General features: G+C 42.2%; 1 protein-coding gene across 2 annotated transcripts in view; it reads right to left on the minus strand.

Annotated features, from left to right (window-relative positions):
* Positions 1 to 13,755, minus strand: part of LOC106579021 (arf-GAP with dual PH domain-containing protein 1) — a 34,740-nt gene that overhangs the window by 19,667 nt on the left and 1,318 nt on the right. The window lies entirely within an intron of this gene.

The following is a 13,755-nucleotide window of genomic DNA, read 5'->3' on the forward strand; positions in this document are numbered from 1 at the left end:
CACACACACATATATATTTATACACATATATTTATACACACACACACACACACACACACACATACACACATACATACATACATACATACATACATACATACATACATTCATGCATATGTAATAATGACAATTACAACAATACTGAATGAACACTTTTATTTTAACTTAATATAATACATAAAATCAATTTAGTCTCAAATAAATTATGAAACATGTTCAATTTGGTTTAAATAATGCAAAAACACAGTGTTGGAGAAGAAAGTAAAAGTGCAATATGTGCCATGTAAAAAAGCTAACGTTTAAGTTCCTTGCTCAGAACATGAGAACTTATGAAACCTGGTGGTTCCTTTTAACATGAGTCTTCAATATCCCAGTTAAGAAGTTTTAGGTTGTAGTTATTATAGGACTATTTCACACTATACCATTTGTATTTCATATACCTTTGACTATTGGATGTTCTTATAGGCACTTTAGTATTGCCAGCCTAATCTCGGGAGTTGATAGGCTTGAAGTCATAAACGGCACTGTGCTTCAAGCATTGCGAAGAGCTGCTGGCAAACACAGGAAAGTGCTGTTTGAATGAATGCTTACGAGCCTGCTGCTTCCTACCACCGCTCAGTCAGACTGCTCTATCAAATATCAAATCATATACTTAATTATAATATAATAAACACACAGAAATACGAGCCTTTGGTCATTAATATGGTAAATTCCAGAAACTATCATTTAGAAAACAAAACATTTATTATTTCAGTGAAATACGGAACTGTTCCGTATTTTATTGAACGGGTGGCAACCCTAAGTCTAAATATTGCTGTTACATTGCACAACCTTCAATGTTATGTCATAATTATATACAATTTTGGCAAATTAATTACGGTCTTTGTTAGGAAGAAATTGACTTCACACAGTTCGCAACGAGCCAGGCAGCCCAAACTGCTGCTTACTCCCTGACTCTGCTTGCACAGAACGCAAGAGAAGTGACAATTTCCCCAGTTAATATTGCCTGCTAACAAGAATTTATTTTAACTACATATGCAGGTTGAAAAAAAATATACTTGTGTATTGATTTTAAGAAAGGCATTCTTGTTTATGGTTAGCTACATTTGTGCAATGATTGTGCAGTTTTTTTTGTTTTTTTCAAATCATCACCGGGGGGGGGGGGGGGGGGGGGGGGGGGGGGGTCACTAGGTATGTGAATCAGAGAGCAGAGCAGAGACACCATCCAGGAGTTTGCCCTGACTGATCAAAAACACAGAACACATTGGCTTTTGTCACTGGGATTTCCCTCAATGGAAATGGTCATCCACATGACATGACTGTTAATATCGGTGAGGTGGAAAACACCACCGTTAACACACTTTGGATTCCCCTTGTGTGTGTGTGTGTGTGTATGCACCAGAGGAGGCTGGTGAAGGGAGAACGGCTCATAATAATGGATGGAATTGTATTGAAGACCACTCCCTGCAGATTAACTAATTGCGCCAAATTGGTCTAGGCCACGCCCCTTCACACTACACCTGTTTTCACTCACAAATCACCACTCCTCAGCCTCTTTCCTCCTGACCACAACACATCCTCTGATGACGAAGCCAGATGTTCCAGGTTTCCACGGGTGACATTCTCTTCCTTCCCTTCTATGCGTGAAATAATCAGTAGGAGCCTTATGTATTACATAGTAGTGTTTATGCAGCATGTGCCCCGTTTAAAAAAAACTGGGCATATGACAGGCACTACTTGTCACGAATGCTAGGTGTGGTGGTAGGAGTCAGGCGCAGAGAGAGCAGAGGTAGGGAACAAAATTAGATTTATTTTCTCCAGTAACACGGTCCACGCCAACACAACAGGCGTGTGAAACAAAACGACCAACCCAATAACCAACGGGCTCACAGTCCGGAAAGAAAATAAATCCAATAGGATCGCCAGCACATCCAAATAGCAAACTGACGATAAAATAATCCTGCACAAACCTGGGCGGGCTAAACAGGCTTAAATAACCAAAAATCAAGACACACAAAAGGAACAGGTGCAACCAATAAGACATACCAACAGAAAAGGAAAAAAGGATCAGCGGCGGCTAGTAGGTCGGCGACGACGACCGCCGAGCACCGCCCGAGCAGGCAGGGGAGCCGCCTTCGGTGGGATTCGTGACACTACTTCATAGGAGAACGTAAAAAACGTTTCTTCATGCATTTTTGGCAGAAATGCTTTCTTGAACGTGTGAACTTTCATGGGCATTAATATCTGTACATACGAATACAATTATTAAATTACGAGCCTAGTTGGTTTAGCCACGGAAAAAGCCAGGAACCTTCCCGAGAGCCACGATTGGCTGAGATAATAGATGGGCTGGACATGCCGAGAGATGAGTTTTGATTGGTCTGTCTATAGCTTGAGCTGCTCAGTATGAGTACATAATCCTTACTACCACAGCTTTTTTGGAAGATTATAGCCACGGAAAACTACAAAAGTGTTGCTACTGCTCTGAACAACATTGCTGCCCTGAATTGAAAAGGTGCTATCGACAAAGATCAATGGGAAACAGTTGTGATGAACCAGCTGTGACTGGGGGTGATATGGCCATCTATTGTATTTCATGAACACGTGAACAGCTCTAGGCAATAGAGACCCATCCACTTACCTAGATGTGGCTGTGGGGTAGTTATAGCCTCTCTTTCACATGACCCATCTATATACTTAGAGAAGTGTGTCTGGGTAAACCTTATCTAATAATTCAAATATTTATACAATTATAAAAAATGTATCTGGGCACTTTCTATTTTTGATATTGCTACAATGCAAACACCTCCTGTATCCTGTGCATGTGACAAATACATTTTGATTTGATTACTGTGCGTTTACCTGAGACAGTAATGTGAAGAACAACATGACCTGCACCAAAGTCAGATTGGGATATAGGACTAGATAAAGTGGCTTTACTCCAGCCTCCACAGGCTCTACAGGCTCCACTCCAGCCTCTACAGCCTCCACTCCAGCCTCCTCAGCCATCTCCATTCCAGCCCCCACAGGCTCCATTCCATCCCCCACAGGCTCCACTCCAGCATCCTCAGCAAGCTCCACTCCAGCATCCTCAGCAAGCTCCACTCCAGCCTCCTCCATAGGCTCCAGCCAAGGCTCACCAACAGGCTCCAGCCCAGCTTCCTCCCGCCAATCCTCAGCCTGTAGTGCCCCCGACCTATCTGCAAAGTATGGTGCCTCCAATCCAACCACCCTTACCAAACACCTACAAATTCCATGCGAGGTCAACCAGCATCCAAGTAACAAAACCTGCCTGGTCAACTCCCCTGTTACAGAGTTATCCTTAAACTAGTCAAGGTAACCCTCCACAACAAAGAAAGATCCCTTGACACCTATGCAATCCTCGATGATTGATCTGAGAGAACCATTCTCCTACAACCAGCTGCCTGCCATCTCCAGCTACAGGGTGAGACTGAAGAACTAACACTGCAGAGCGTGAGACAAGAGGTCGAAACCGTTCAGGGCTCCACGGTATCGTTCGAGCTAACCTCGGCCTCACATCCAGGACAGTCTTTCCAAATAAGAGATACCTTCACAGCAGACCGCCTTGCCCTTGACAAAAATAACCAACTGACCGCATCCCTCCAGAGAAGGTACCAACACCATTGAGGACTACCTCCCAACTCCTATTACTCATGCCTCCCCCCTGCTACAGTACTCATTGGTGATGACCACACTCATCTCATTGCCCCAATCATCCCAGTAAGACTAGGCCCTTCTGGAGTATCTCCAGCCAAAGACATCGAGACTCTCTCTAGTCCCAATACTGCCCAGTGCCTCTTTACATCCCTCAGTTCCCCAACTACCGAGATACTCTGACGTTTAGAGAGGCTTTGGCAACTCAATGTGGCCTCTCAGAAAAGTGAGAAGGTAGCAACCTGGTCCAAGCAAGACCACCAATCCATTGAACAACTGGAAACTGCCACAGCCTGATGTCAAGGTGGACAGAGTTGATCACTACACCACTCCTCTCCTTATAATCAACACTTCACTACCATTGAATGTCTCCCAAGAAGTTGTCATGCCCTGCCTTCGTGCCAGAGAAACTCGCCTAGCAAAGGACCCAGACAGAGCTGTGTCACACCCTAATGGAATTAGCAAACTGGATATGTGGCCACACTGACACCAGAGGCGGCAAAAGCCAATCGTGAGAAGCATGGTGCCTACTTCACCATATGGTTACCCACAACAAGAATGACAGCCTTGTCTTTGACTGTTCCTTGTCCTACCTTAACAGCCTGCTGCTGCCAGGACCAACCTTGGGGCCTTCGCTCCTCGGGGGTACTATGCCACGTCAGGGAACATGCAGTTGCAATAAGCGGCAACATTAAATTAATGTTCCACCAAACGAGCCAACCTGGTGAAGATGTAAGACATTCAGTGGACCACTGCTTCTACAGTGCATTTGGAAAGTACTCAGACCCCTTGACTTTTTCCACATTTTGTTACGTTACATCCTTATTCTAACATTGCTTAAATTGTTGTTGTTTTTTCCTCATCAATCTACACATAATACCCCATAATGACAAAGCAAAATTATATATACTTTTTACAATTTAAAGATTTATTAATTTTCTTGTTTTCAATCAACCAACAAAACACATTCCACATTTACACATGGCAGACATAATTAATAAAATAAAATGTAAAACAAAACAAACAAACTTGCAGTAGCACTATTAGCGTTCCTATTAGTTATTTCCAGCCTTAGCTGAGACGACGAGCAAATAATTAGTTTTTACAGCACCTTACACAACATGTATCTGCTCATTTCCCTAATCACCCCATTCACTCTGTCCAATTTGAAATATAGTTGAGTAGTGGAGACCAGAGTCTATCAAACTTGGGCTGTCTCTTGCAGAGGTCATAAGTGAGCTTTTCAAGAGGAAGAAAGTCAACAATCTGGTCAATCCACGTTTTAAATGTAGGAGAAGTATTAGAAGCCCACAATAGAAGAATACATTTCTTAGCAAAGTATGTGATAGTCATAAACACATGTTCTCTGACTGGATCAAGAACAAAGTCCTGCTGGGCATTAAGAAGATAGATACACGGGGTCATATCAAACTGTACATCTAGTATTTTCTGTGCAGCAGTATGTATAGGTTGCCAAAATCTGGTAATCTCTCTACAACTCCAAAATACATGCACATAGGTTCCACTTTCAGAGGTACATCTTTTACAGTTAGGAGAAATGTCTATTTTCATTCTATGGAGTCTCACTGGGGTGTAATAACACTTGTACAAAAATGTGTAATTAGATTCTTTCATTTTTACATTAGTAGAGGAGCAGTATACCCTGTTGCAAACATCCACCCATAACTCATCACTGACAGTCAGACAAAGGTCCTTTTCCCAGATTATTTTCAAAGGAGTAAAGGAAGAGCCTCCTTTCTCAGAAAGGAGTCTATAGATATGAGATTTTGCCTGTGATGGATTGTGCTGTAGCAAGAAGGGTCTCAACTTCATTCAGCTAAGCTCTAAACCTCCCCTTGGAAGTAAATGAGGAAATTGTGTCTAATTTGAAGATATTATTTTAAAAAACGGATCTTGGCAAAATGAATTCACCACAGAGCTGGTTTTCTGATGAAACAGGTCTGAAAAGGTCCTGAACCCTAGAGAATGCCAAAGATTAAAGTTGGCATCACTCATGGCTTTTGGCAAGTCTGGGTTGCATACTATAGGCGAGTGAGAACATATTTGGGAGGAAATGCCAAGGTATTTCTTACAGTCCCTCTATGCTACAAGGGTGCTGTAAATCAAAGTTTTTTTGGGGCTATATTGCCCACTTCACTAAAGTTATTCATGAATATAATTGAGCTTAGGGGCAATGAACAACAGGATTGGGCTTCTATCTGAATCCACATTGAGTCTTGTCTGTTTGTGATCCATGTTAGCATGTTGCGGATTTGGGTAAGACCACCCTTAGATTCAGGTTTCGATAGAGTGGAGAACTTGATCCTCAGTTCTTTATTGCCCCATATACATTTGGTGATGCTTTGGTTAGTTATTTAGAAAAAGGAAACTGGGAGATAGCGTGGGAGCACTTTAAATAAATAGTTCAATCTAAGGATAATGTTCATACGGATAACATTGATTCTTCCGACTAAGCTAATTAGGAGGGAGATCCAGGTTTGGAGAGTATTCTTGATTTGATCCAGGAATTGAAGATAACTTTGCTTGAAAAGGCAATTCAGATCTGGTGTTACAAAGATCCCAATGTATTGAAACCCCTGTGTCTTCCATTCGAACGGACAGAGTGTCTTCATAGAGCTGTTGAGTGTAAGATTGAGAGGGCAAACAGTGGATTTGTTCAAATGCATCTTATATCCTGAATACTTGCCGTACTGAGCAATTGTGTCTAAAATGGGAGGGATTTCTCAGGGTTGGATATGTAGAGCAAGACATCATCCACGTAGAGCAAAATTTTGTGCTGCAGGTCGCCTGCAGAAACACCCATAAAACTTGGATTGCTCCTTATCAACTCTGCCAGAGGCTCCGCCCACAACAAGTAGAGCACAGGGACAGCGAGCATCCTTGTCTTGTGCCACGTCGCAAAGGGAATCTGTCAGAGTTCAGACCATTAGTAGTCACCATGGCATTTGGATAACAGTATAGGGACTTCATCTATTTAATAAAGTTTGGGCCCATATTGAACTTTTCTAAGACTGAGAACAGAAGGCTCCACACCATCCTGATGAACACCTTCTCAGGATCAAGTGAAGCCAGCAGGACAGAGGTCTTCTGTGTGTTTACTTGATCTATAATATCAAAAAGACGGCGAATGTTATCAGAAGAGTACCTGTCTCTAATAAATCCAGTTTGGTCCGCTTTTATTATTTTGGGAAGAAGAGTATTTAGTCTTTTGGCGAGCAATTTGGTAATTATTTTGTAGTCGAAATCCAACAAGCTTATGGGCCGGAAGGGCGAGCAGGATAGAGGGTCCTTGTTTTTTTTTAGCAACACTGTAATGCGGGCTGTATACTAGAGGTCGACCGATTAATCGGAATAGCCGATTAATTAGGACCGATTTCAAGTTTTCATAACAATCGGAAATCGGTAGTTTTGGACGCCGATTTGGCCGATTGAAATTTTATTTAACTATGCAAGACAGTTAAGAACACATTCTTATTTTCAATAATGGCCTAGGAACGGGTGGGTTAACTGCCTTGTTCAGGGGCAGAAAGACAGATTTTTACCTTGTCAGCTCAGGGATTCAATCTTGCAACCTTACGGTTAACTAGTCCAACGCTCTAACCACCTGCTTTACATTGCACTCCACGAGGTTACGCGAATGCAGTAAGAAGCCAAGGTAAGTTGCTAGCTAGCATTAAACTTATCTCATAAAAAACAATCAATCAATCATAATCACTAGTTAACTACACATGGTTGATGATATTACTAGTTTATCTAGCCTGTCCTGCGTTGCATATAATCGCTTAGGTACACGTTGCTCCAACCATAAACATCAATGCCTTTCTTAAAATCAATACACAAGTATATATTTTTAAACCTGCATATTTAGTTAATATTGCCTGCTAACATGAATTTCTTTTAACTAGGGAAAATGTGTCACATCTCTTGCAAACAGAGTCAGGGTATATGCAGTAGTTTGGGCCGCCTGGCACGTTGTGAACTGTGAAGACTATTTCTTCCTAACAAAGACAGCCGACTTCGCCAAACGGGGATGATTTAACAAAAGCGCATTTGCGAAAAAAGCACAATCGTTGCACGACTGTACCTAACCATAAACATCAATGCCTTTCTTAAAATCAATACACAGAAGTATATATTTTTAAACCTGCATATTTAGCTAAAAGAAATCCAGGTTAGCAGGCAATATTAACCAGGTGAAATTGTGTCATTTTGCGTTCATTGCACGCAGTCAGGGTATATGCAACAGTTTGGGCCGCCTGGCTCGTTGCAAACTAATTTGCCAGAATGTTACGTAATTATGACATAACACTGAAGGTTGTGCAATGTAACAGGAATAACGTTTTGTTTTCGAGATGATAGTTTCCGGATTCGACCATATTAATGACCTAAGGCTCGTGTTTCTGTGTGTTATTATGTTATAATTAAGTCTATGATTTGATAGAGCAGTCTGACTGAGCGATGGTAGGCAGCAGCAGGCTCGTAAGCATTCATTCAAAATAGCACTTTCGTACATTTTGCCAGCAGCCCTTCGCAATGCATTGCGCTGTTTATGACTTCAAGCCTGTCAACTCCCGAGATTAGGCTGGTGTAACCGATGTGAAATGGCTAGCTAGTTAGCCGGGTGCGCGCTAATAGCATTTCAAACGTCACTCACTCTGAGACTTGGAGTAGTTTTTTCCCTTCCTCTACATGGGTAACGCTGCTTCGAGGGTGGCTGTTGTCGATGTGTTCCTGGTTCGAGCCCAGGTAGGAGCGAGGAGAGGGACGGAAGCTATATTGTTACACTGGCAATACTAAAGTGCCTATAAGAACATCCAATAGTCAAAGGTATATGAAATACAAATGGTATAGAGAGAAATAGTCCTATAATAACTACAACCTAAAACATCTTACCTGGGAATATTCAAGACTCATGTTAAATGGAACCACCAGCTTTCATATGTTCTCATGTTCTGAGCAAGGAACTTAAACGTTAGCTTTCTTACATGGCACATATTGCACTTTTACTTTCTTCTCCAACACTTTGTTTTTGCATTATTTAAACCAAATTGAACATGTTTCATTATTTATTTGAGGCTAAATTGATTTTATTGATGTATTATATTAAGTTAAAATAAGTGTTCATTCAGTATTGTTGTAATTGTCATTATTACAAATAAATAAAATAAATAAATAAAAAAATCGTCCGATTAATCGGTATCGGCTTTTTTTTGGTCCTCCAATAATCAGTATCGGTGTTGAAAAATCATAATCGGTCGACCTCTACTGTGTACATAGAGACTGGGAGAGGTCAGTTTTTGCAAAAATCATCCAGCATTGGCATGAAAATAGGGCTAAGCTGGGGCCAAAAACTTTGTAGAACTCTCTGGGGAATCCATCTGGGCCTGGGGACTTGTTAGGTGGCATGGAGGTAATTGCCTCCAGGACCTCCTCAGGAGTGAAGGGGGAGTTGAGATCTTCCTGGTCGGTCTCTGATAGTTTAGGTAGCGAGATTCCCTCTAGGAAGGAATGGAGTTCAGCCTCCGTATGTTCTCTCTCAGACGTATATAGTTTGATGTAAAAATCATGAAAAGTTAAATTGATATTTTTTTGGGTCATATGTGACCTCGTCCTCTGCTGTTCGGATAGCCACGATTGTAGGCTCTGGCTGCTCTTTTTTTAATTGGTAAGCAAGCAATCTACTAGGCCTATTGCTATTCCCATGGTATTTCTGTTTAGTAAAGAGGTCAAAGTGGAGGTGGACAAAGGCGTGATCTGAAAGCGCTATGGGTCCGATTGTACACGTGGCAGAATTTATGAAAATCTTTGTGATAAAAATGTAATCTATACGGGAGTAGGTGTTATGGACATTAGAGTAGTATGTATCGTCCACAGATGAGCTATTAGTCTCTCTCCAGATATCTATCAGTCCCATCTCTTTAATAAGAGAGTTCAACATCTTTGCAGATCTAGGGTTTGTGGTGGGGACTTGAGATGATTTGTCCAGGGTTGGGTTCAGGGTACAATTAAAATCACCAGCCAGCACTCCAAAGGAAACACAATGCTTATTGAACGGGGTTATCATTTTCGACATGAAAGCAGGCATATGCGTATATATTTAAGATAGTAATTGGTTGCCCATACAGTGACCCAGTTATCAGAATAAATCTTCCCTCCGGATCAGATGTGTTTTTGTCAATTATGAATGGAACATTATTATGGATAAGTATGGCTGTACCTCTACTGTTTGATTTGAAAGACGAGAAATACACCTGTCCCACCCAAGCTCTGTGGAGTTTAGCATGTTCGGCATCACAGAGGTGTGTCTCTTGTAATAGCGCAATGTCTGCTCTTTCCTTTTTAAGAGCACATAGTATATTTTTCAGTTTTATTGCATGACCTAGACCATGACAGTTCCATGTCAGTAGATTTAAGGTACTAGTCAACGTCATCGAGCAGTAATCAAACTCTAGTGCAAGTCATCTCTGGGAATAGGTGGATAATAGTTACAGCCACAATCACATAAAATAAATGGTGTACATAAAAGAACAATCTCTGAACACCCCAGCCGAGTTCCCAAACAACTCGACATATCCCGTTGGATCTGTTAACCCCACGCTCAGTCTCAATTCTGTGTTCCGAAAAACGGGAACAGTTAGCAACGCACAATGTCCCCTCCCCCAAAAATGCCTCATCCTCTCTGCCTCGCATTAAGTAAGTGACAACATAGCCCCCGTCCAGACCACAGTAAAAAATAGGTAGAAAATAAAATCAATAGCCCAGCCTACAAATATCTCCCCCAAAGGACATAGGGCTAATCCTTTGGACCAAATAAAACTGAAATTATGGAGCAAATCCTTAAGAGGGATCTATAGGATAAGTTGTTTGTTTTTATTAAAACGAAATATCAACAGGATAAGGCCATAGGCATAAAATTGACACATTGAGCCTCTCGTTAGGTCTGTAAATGTTTCCTAATCGACAGGCTATAAATGGTGGAGGCCTATGCGAAAATGATTACTACAAATAATTTTAAAAAAAAAGAGGAAATAAAAGTAGACTAAAACGTTAGTAGGCCTAGGTTAGGCTATAGGCCTATCGCTCTCAAAGCTAAAAGAAAATAAATACAAATTAGACAGTTATAATGACATTTAGCGGGGCGGGTGGGTCTTTGGATGGCGGCCATATGTTGTCTTACCTCCATTAGTAATAACAGTAATTGCTTTTAATCATTGGTCCATTTCTCAGTGGCCAGGATTGTCCTTCAAAAAACGTTTTGCCTCTTTGGGAGTTTTGATGTGTTGCAGGACTCCTTGGTGAAGAATCCTGAGCTCGTTTGGGTATTTTAATCCCCTAAAGATGCCTCGGTCAATGGAGTATTTCTTCACCTCATCAAACCTCGGCGCTTTCGGCCTATTCCAGCTGACAGGTCCTGGTGTAAGGTGAGTTTGGCGTTTCCCACTGTAATGGTGTTGATTTTCGGCGCCTGTATGACTCGTTCCTTGTCGGTGAATCTCAGGAAACGTATGGTGATTGGGCGCGGTGGTTGTCTGGCTGCTGGTGGGGGCCTCAGTGCTCGGTGAGCTCTCTCGAGTTCTATGGGCCTGTCGGTGGACAGGTGGAGCCACTCGGGAAGTTTGTCTTGCAGGTAGCGGATCAGTGGCATGTTTCCCTCTTCTTTTTCACCCAGATTTAATAGAACACAATTATTCCTTTGCCTCCTATTTTCCAGGTCCTCTGTTTTCTCTTCCAGATTATCAATTTTCTTTTTAGCAGATGCTGTTGTTTCCATGGCGTCTGCCAGTGAGTTTTCCATGGATAGGATTCGCCCCTGTGCCTCATCCAGGCGCCCCGCGTTGATGGTTATCTTGTTGTTGATGTCAGGCAAAGAATTTTCCAGGTCTGTCACCTTGCCCCCTATCGCACTGAGCTGAGAGTTAATGCCATCTAATTTGATGTTGAGTTCTGTACGTTGGGATCTCAGCTCAGAAAGGATGTCTTCGACAGAGTGCGAGGTTGGCAGTTGTTGTGCCTCGGGAGGGGACGAGTCCTCTTGCTCCTGGCTAAAGGCGCTAGCTTTTTCTGAAGCTAGCTGTTTCTTGGAGGCTTTTTCCGTGGCTATTGCTCGAGTCCGGGTAAAAAGTCACATGTAATGTCGCCTTTTGTAGCTGCCATAACTTTTTGACTAAGCTAATGAGTTTAACTTGAAGTGGAGATAAGATGAAGAATTGGAAACTACTTGTGCGGAGCTCTTAGTTCATGTGGCCATCTCGTTTAAGGGTCACGTGATCTCCTCCAAAAACAGGTTTTTAAAATGTTTTGCAAATTTATAAAAAAAAACGGAAATATCACATTTAAGTAAGTATTCAGACCCTTTACTCATCACTTTGTTGAAGCACCTTTGGCAGCGATTACAGCCTCGAGTCTTCATGGGTATGACGCTACAAGCTTGGCACACCTGTATTTGGGGAGTTTCTCCCATTCTTCTCTGCAGATCCTCTCAAGCTCTGTCAGGTTGGATGAGGAGCGTCACTGCAGACATTTTCAGGTCTCTCCAGAGATGTTCAATCAGGTTCAAGCCCGGGCTCTGGCTGGGCAACTCAAGGACATTCAGAGACTTGTCCCAAAGCCACTCCTGTGTTGTATTGGCTGTGTGCATAGGGTAGTTGTTCTTATTTGTTCTGTTGGAAGGTGAACCTTCACCCCAGTCTGAGGTCCTGAGCGCTCTGGAGCAGGTTTTCATCAAGAATCGCTCTGTTCTTTGCTCCATTCATCTTTCCCTTGATCCTGACTGGTCTCCCAGTTCCTGCCTCTGAAAAACATCCCCACAGCATGATGCTGCCACCACCATGTTTCAGCGTAGGGACAGTGCCAGGTTTCCTCCAAACGTGACACTTGGCATATAGGCCAAAGTGTTAAATATTGGTTTCATCAGACCAGAGAATGTTGTTTCTCATGGTCTCAGAGTCCTTTAGGTGCCTTTTGGCAAACTCCAAGTGGGAGTTACACTCTGTCCGGCATCTGCCCGGTACAGTTGAAACCGGGATTCATCCGTGAAGAGCACACTTCTCCAGCGTGCCAGTGGCCAACAAAAGGTGAACATTTGCCCACTGAAGTTGGTTACGACACTGAACTGCAGTCAGGTCAAGACCCTAGTGAGGACGACGAGCATGCAGATGAGCTTCCCTGAGACGGTTTCTAAGAGTTTGTGCAGAAATTCTTTGATTGTGCAAACCCAAAGTTTCATCAGCTGTCCGGGTGGCTGATCAGATGATCCCGCAGGTGAAGAAGCCGGATGTGGTGGAGGTCTTGGGCAGGCGTGGTTACACGTTGTTTGTTAGGCCAGTTGGAAATACTGCCAAATTCTCTAAAACGACGTTGTAGGCGGCTTATGGTAGAGAAATGAACATTCAATTCTCTTGCAACAGCTCTGGTGGACAGTCCTGTAGTCTGCATGCCAATTGCACGGTCCCTCAACTTGAGACATCTGTGGCATTGTGTTGTATCACAAAACTGCACATTTTAGAATGGCCTTTTATTGTTAGCTTCTTGATAAGCCACACCTGTCAGGTGGATGAATTATCTTAGCAAAAGATAAATGCTGACTAACATGGATGTAAACAAATTTGAGAGAAATAAGCTTTTTGTGTGTATGGAAAATGTTGGGATCTTTTATTTCAGCTCATGAAAGATAGGACCAACACATTACATGTTGCATTTATATTTTTGTTCAGTGTACAATACATTCAGAAACACATTGAGGCAGAAGTAGCCCTTAACTACAGATCTAGGATCAGATTACTCTACTTAGTAATTGTAAATTTAACTACTAGTCTAGGGGATGAAATATCTGACCTTGCAGCGGAGACATTCTGAACATTGGCATAATACTGTGTGACATCAATGTGTGGGAGCAGATGACTAATCATTTGGCAGTGAAACATCACTGGTGTAAATTAGCCTGTATTAAACAGTGGATTAAAGTGAGCTAAAGGAAATCAATTTCTGCTTTTGTGTTCCAACTTATTTCTACCTCGAATTAGTCATTTTGAAAGTTTTTCTTGGTAAGCCCTTTTCCAA

This window comes from Salmo salar, chromosome 19 (assembly GCF_965601325.2).
Source record: "Salmo salar chromosome 19, fSalSal1, whole genome shotgun sequence".
In the NCBI taxonomy this organism is placed as follows: Eukaryota; Metazoa; Chordata; class Actinopteri; order Salmoniformes; family Salmonidae; genus Salmo; species Salmo salar.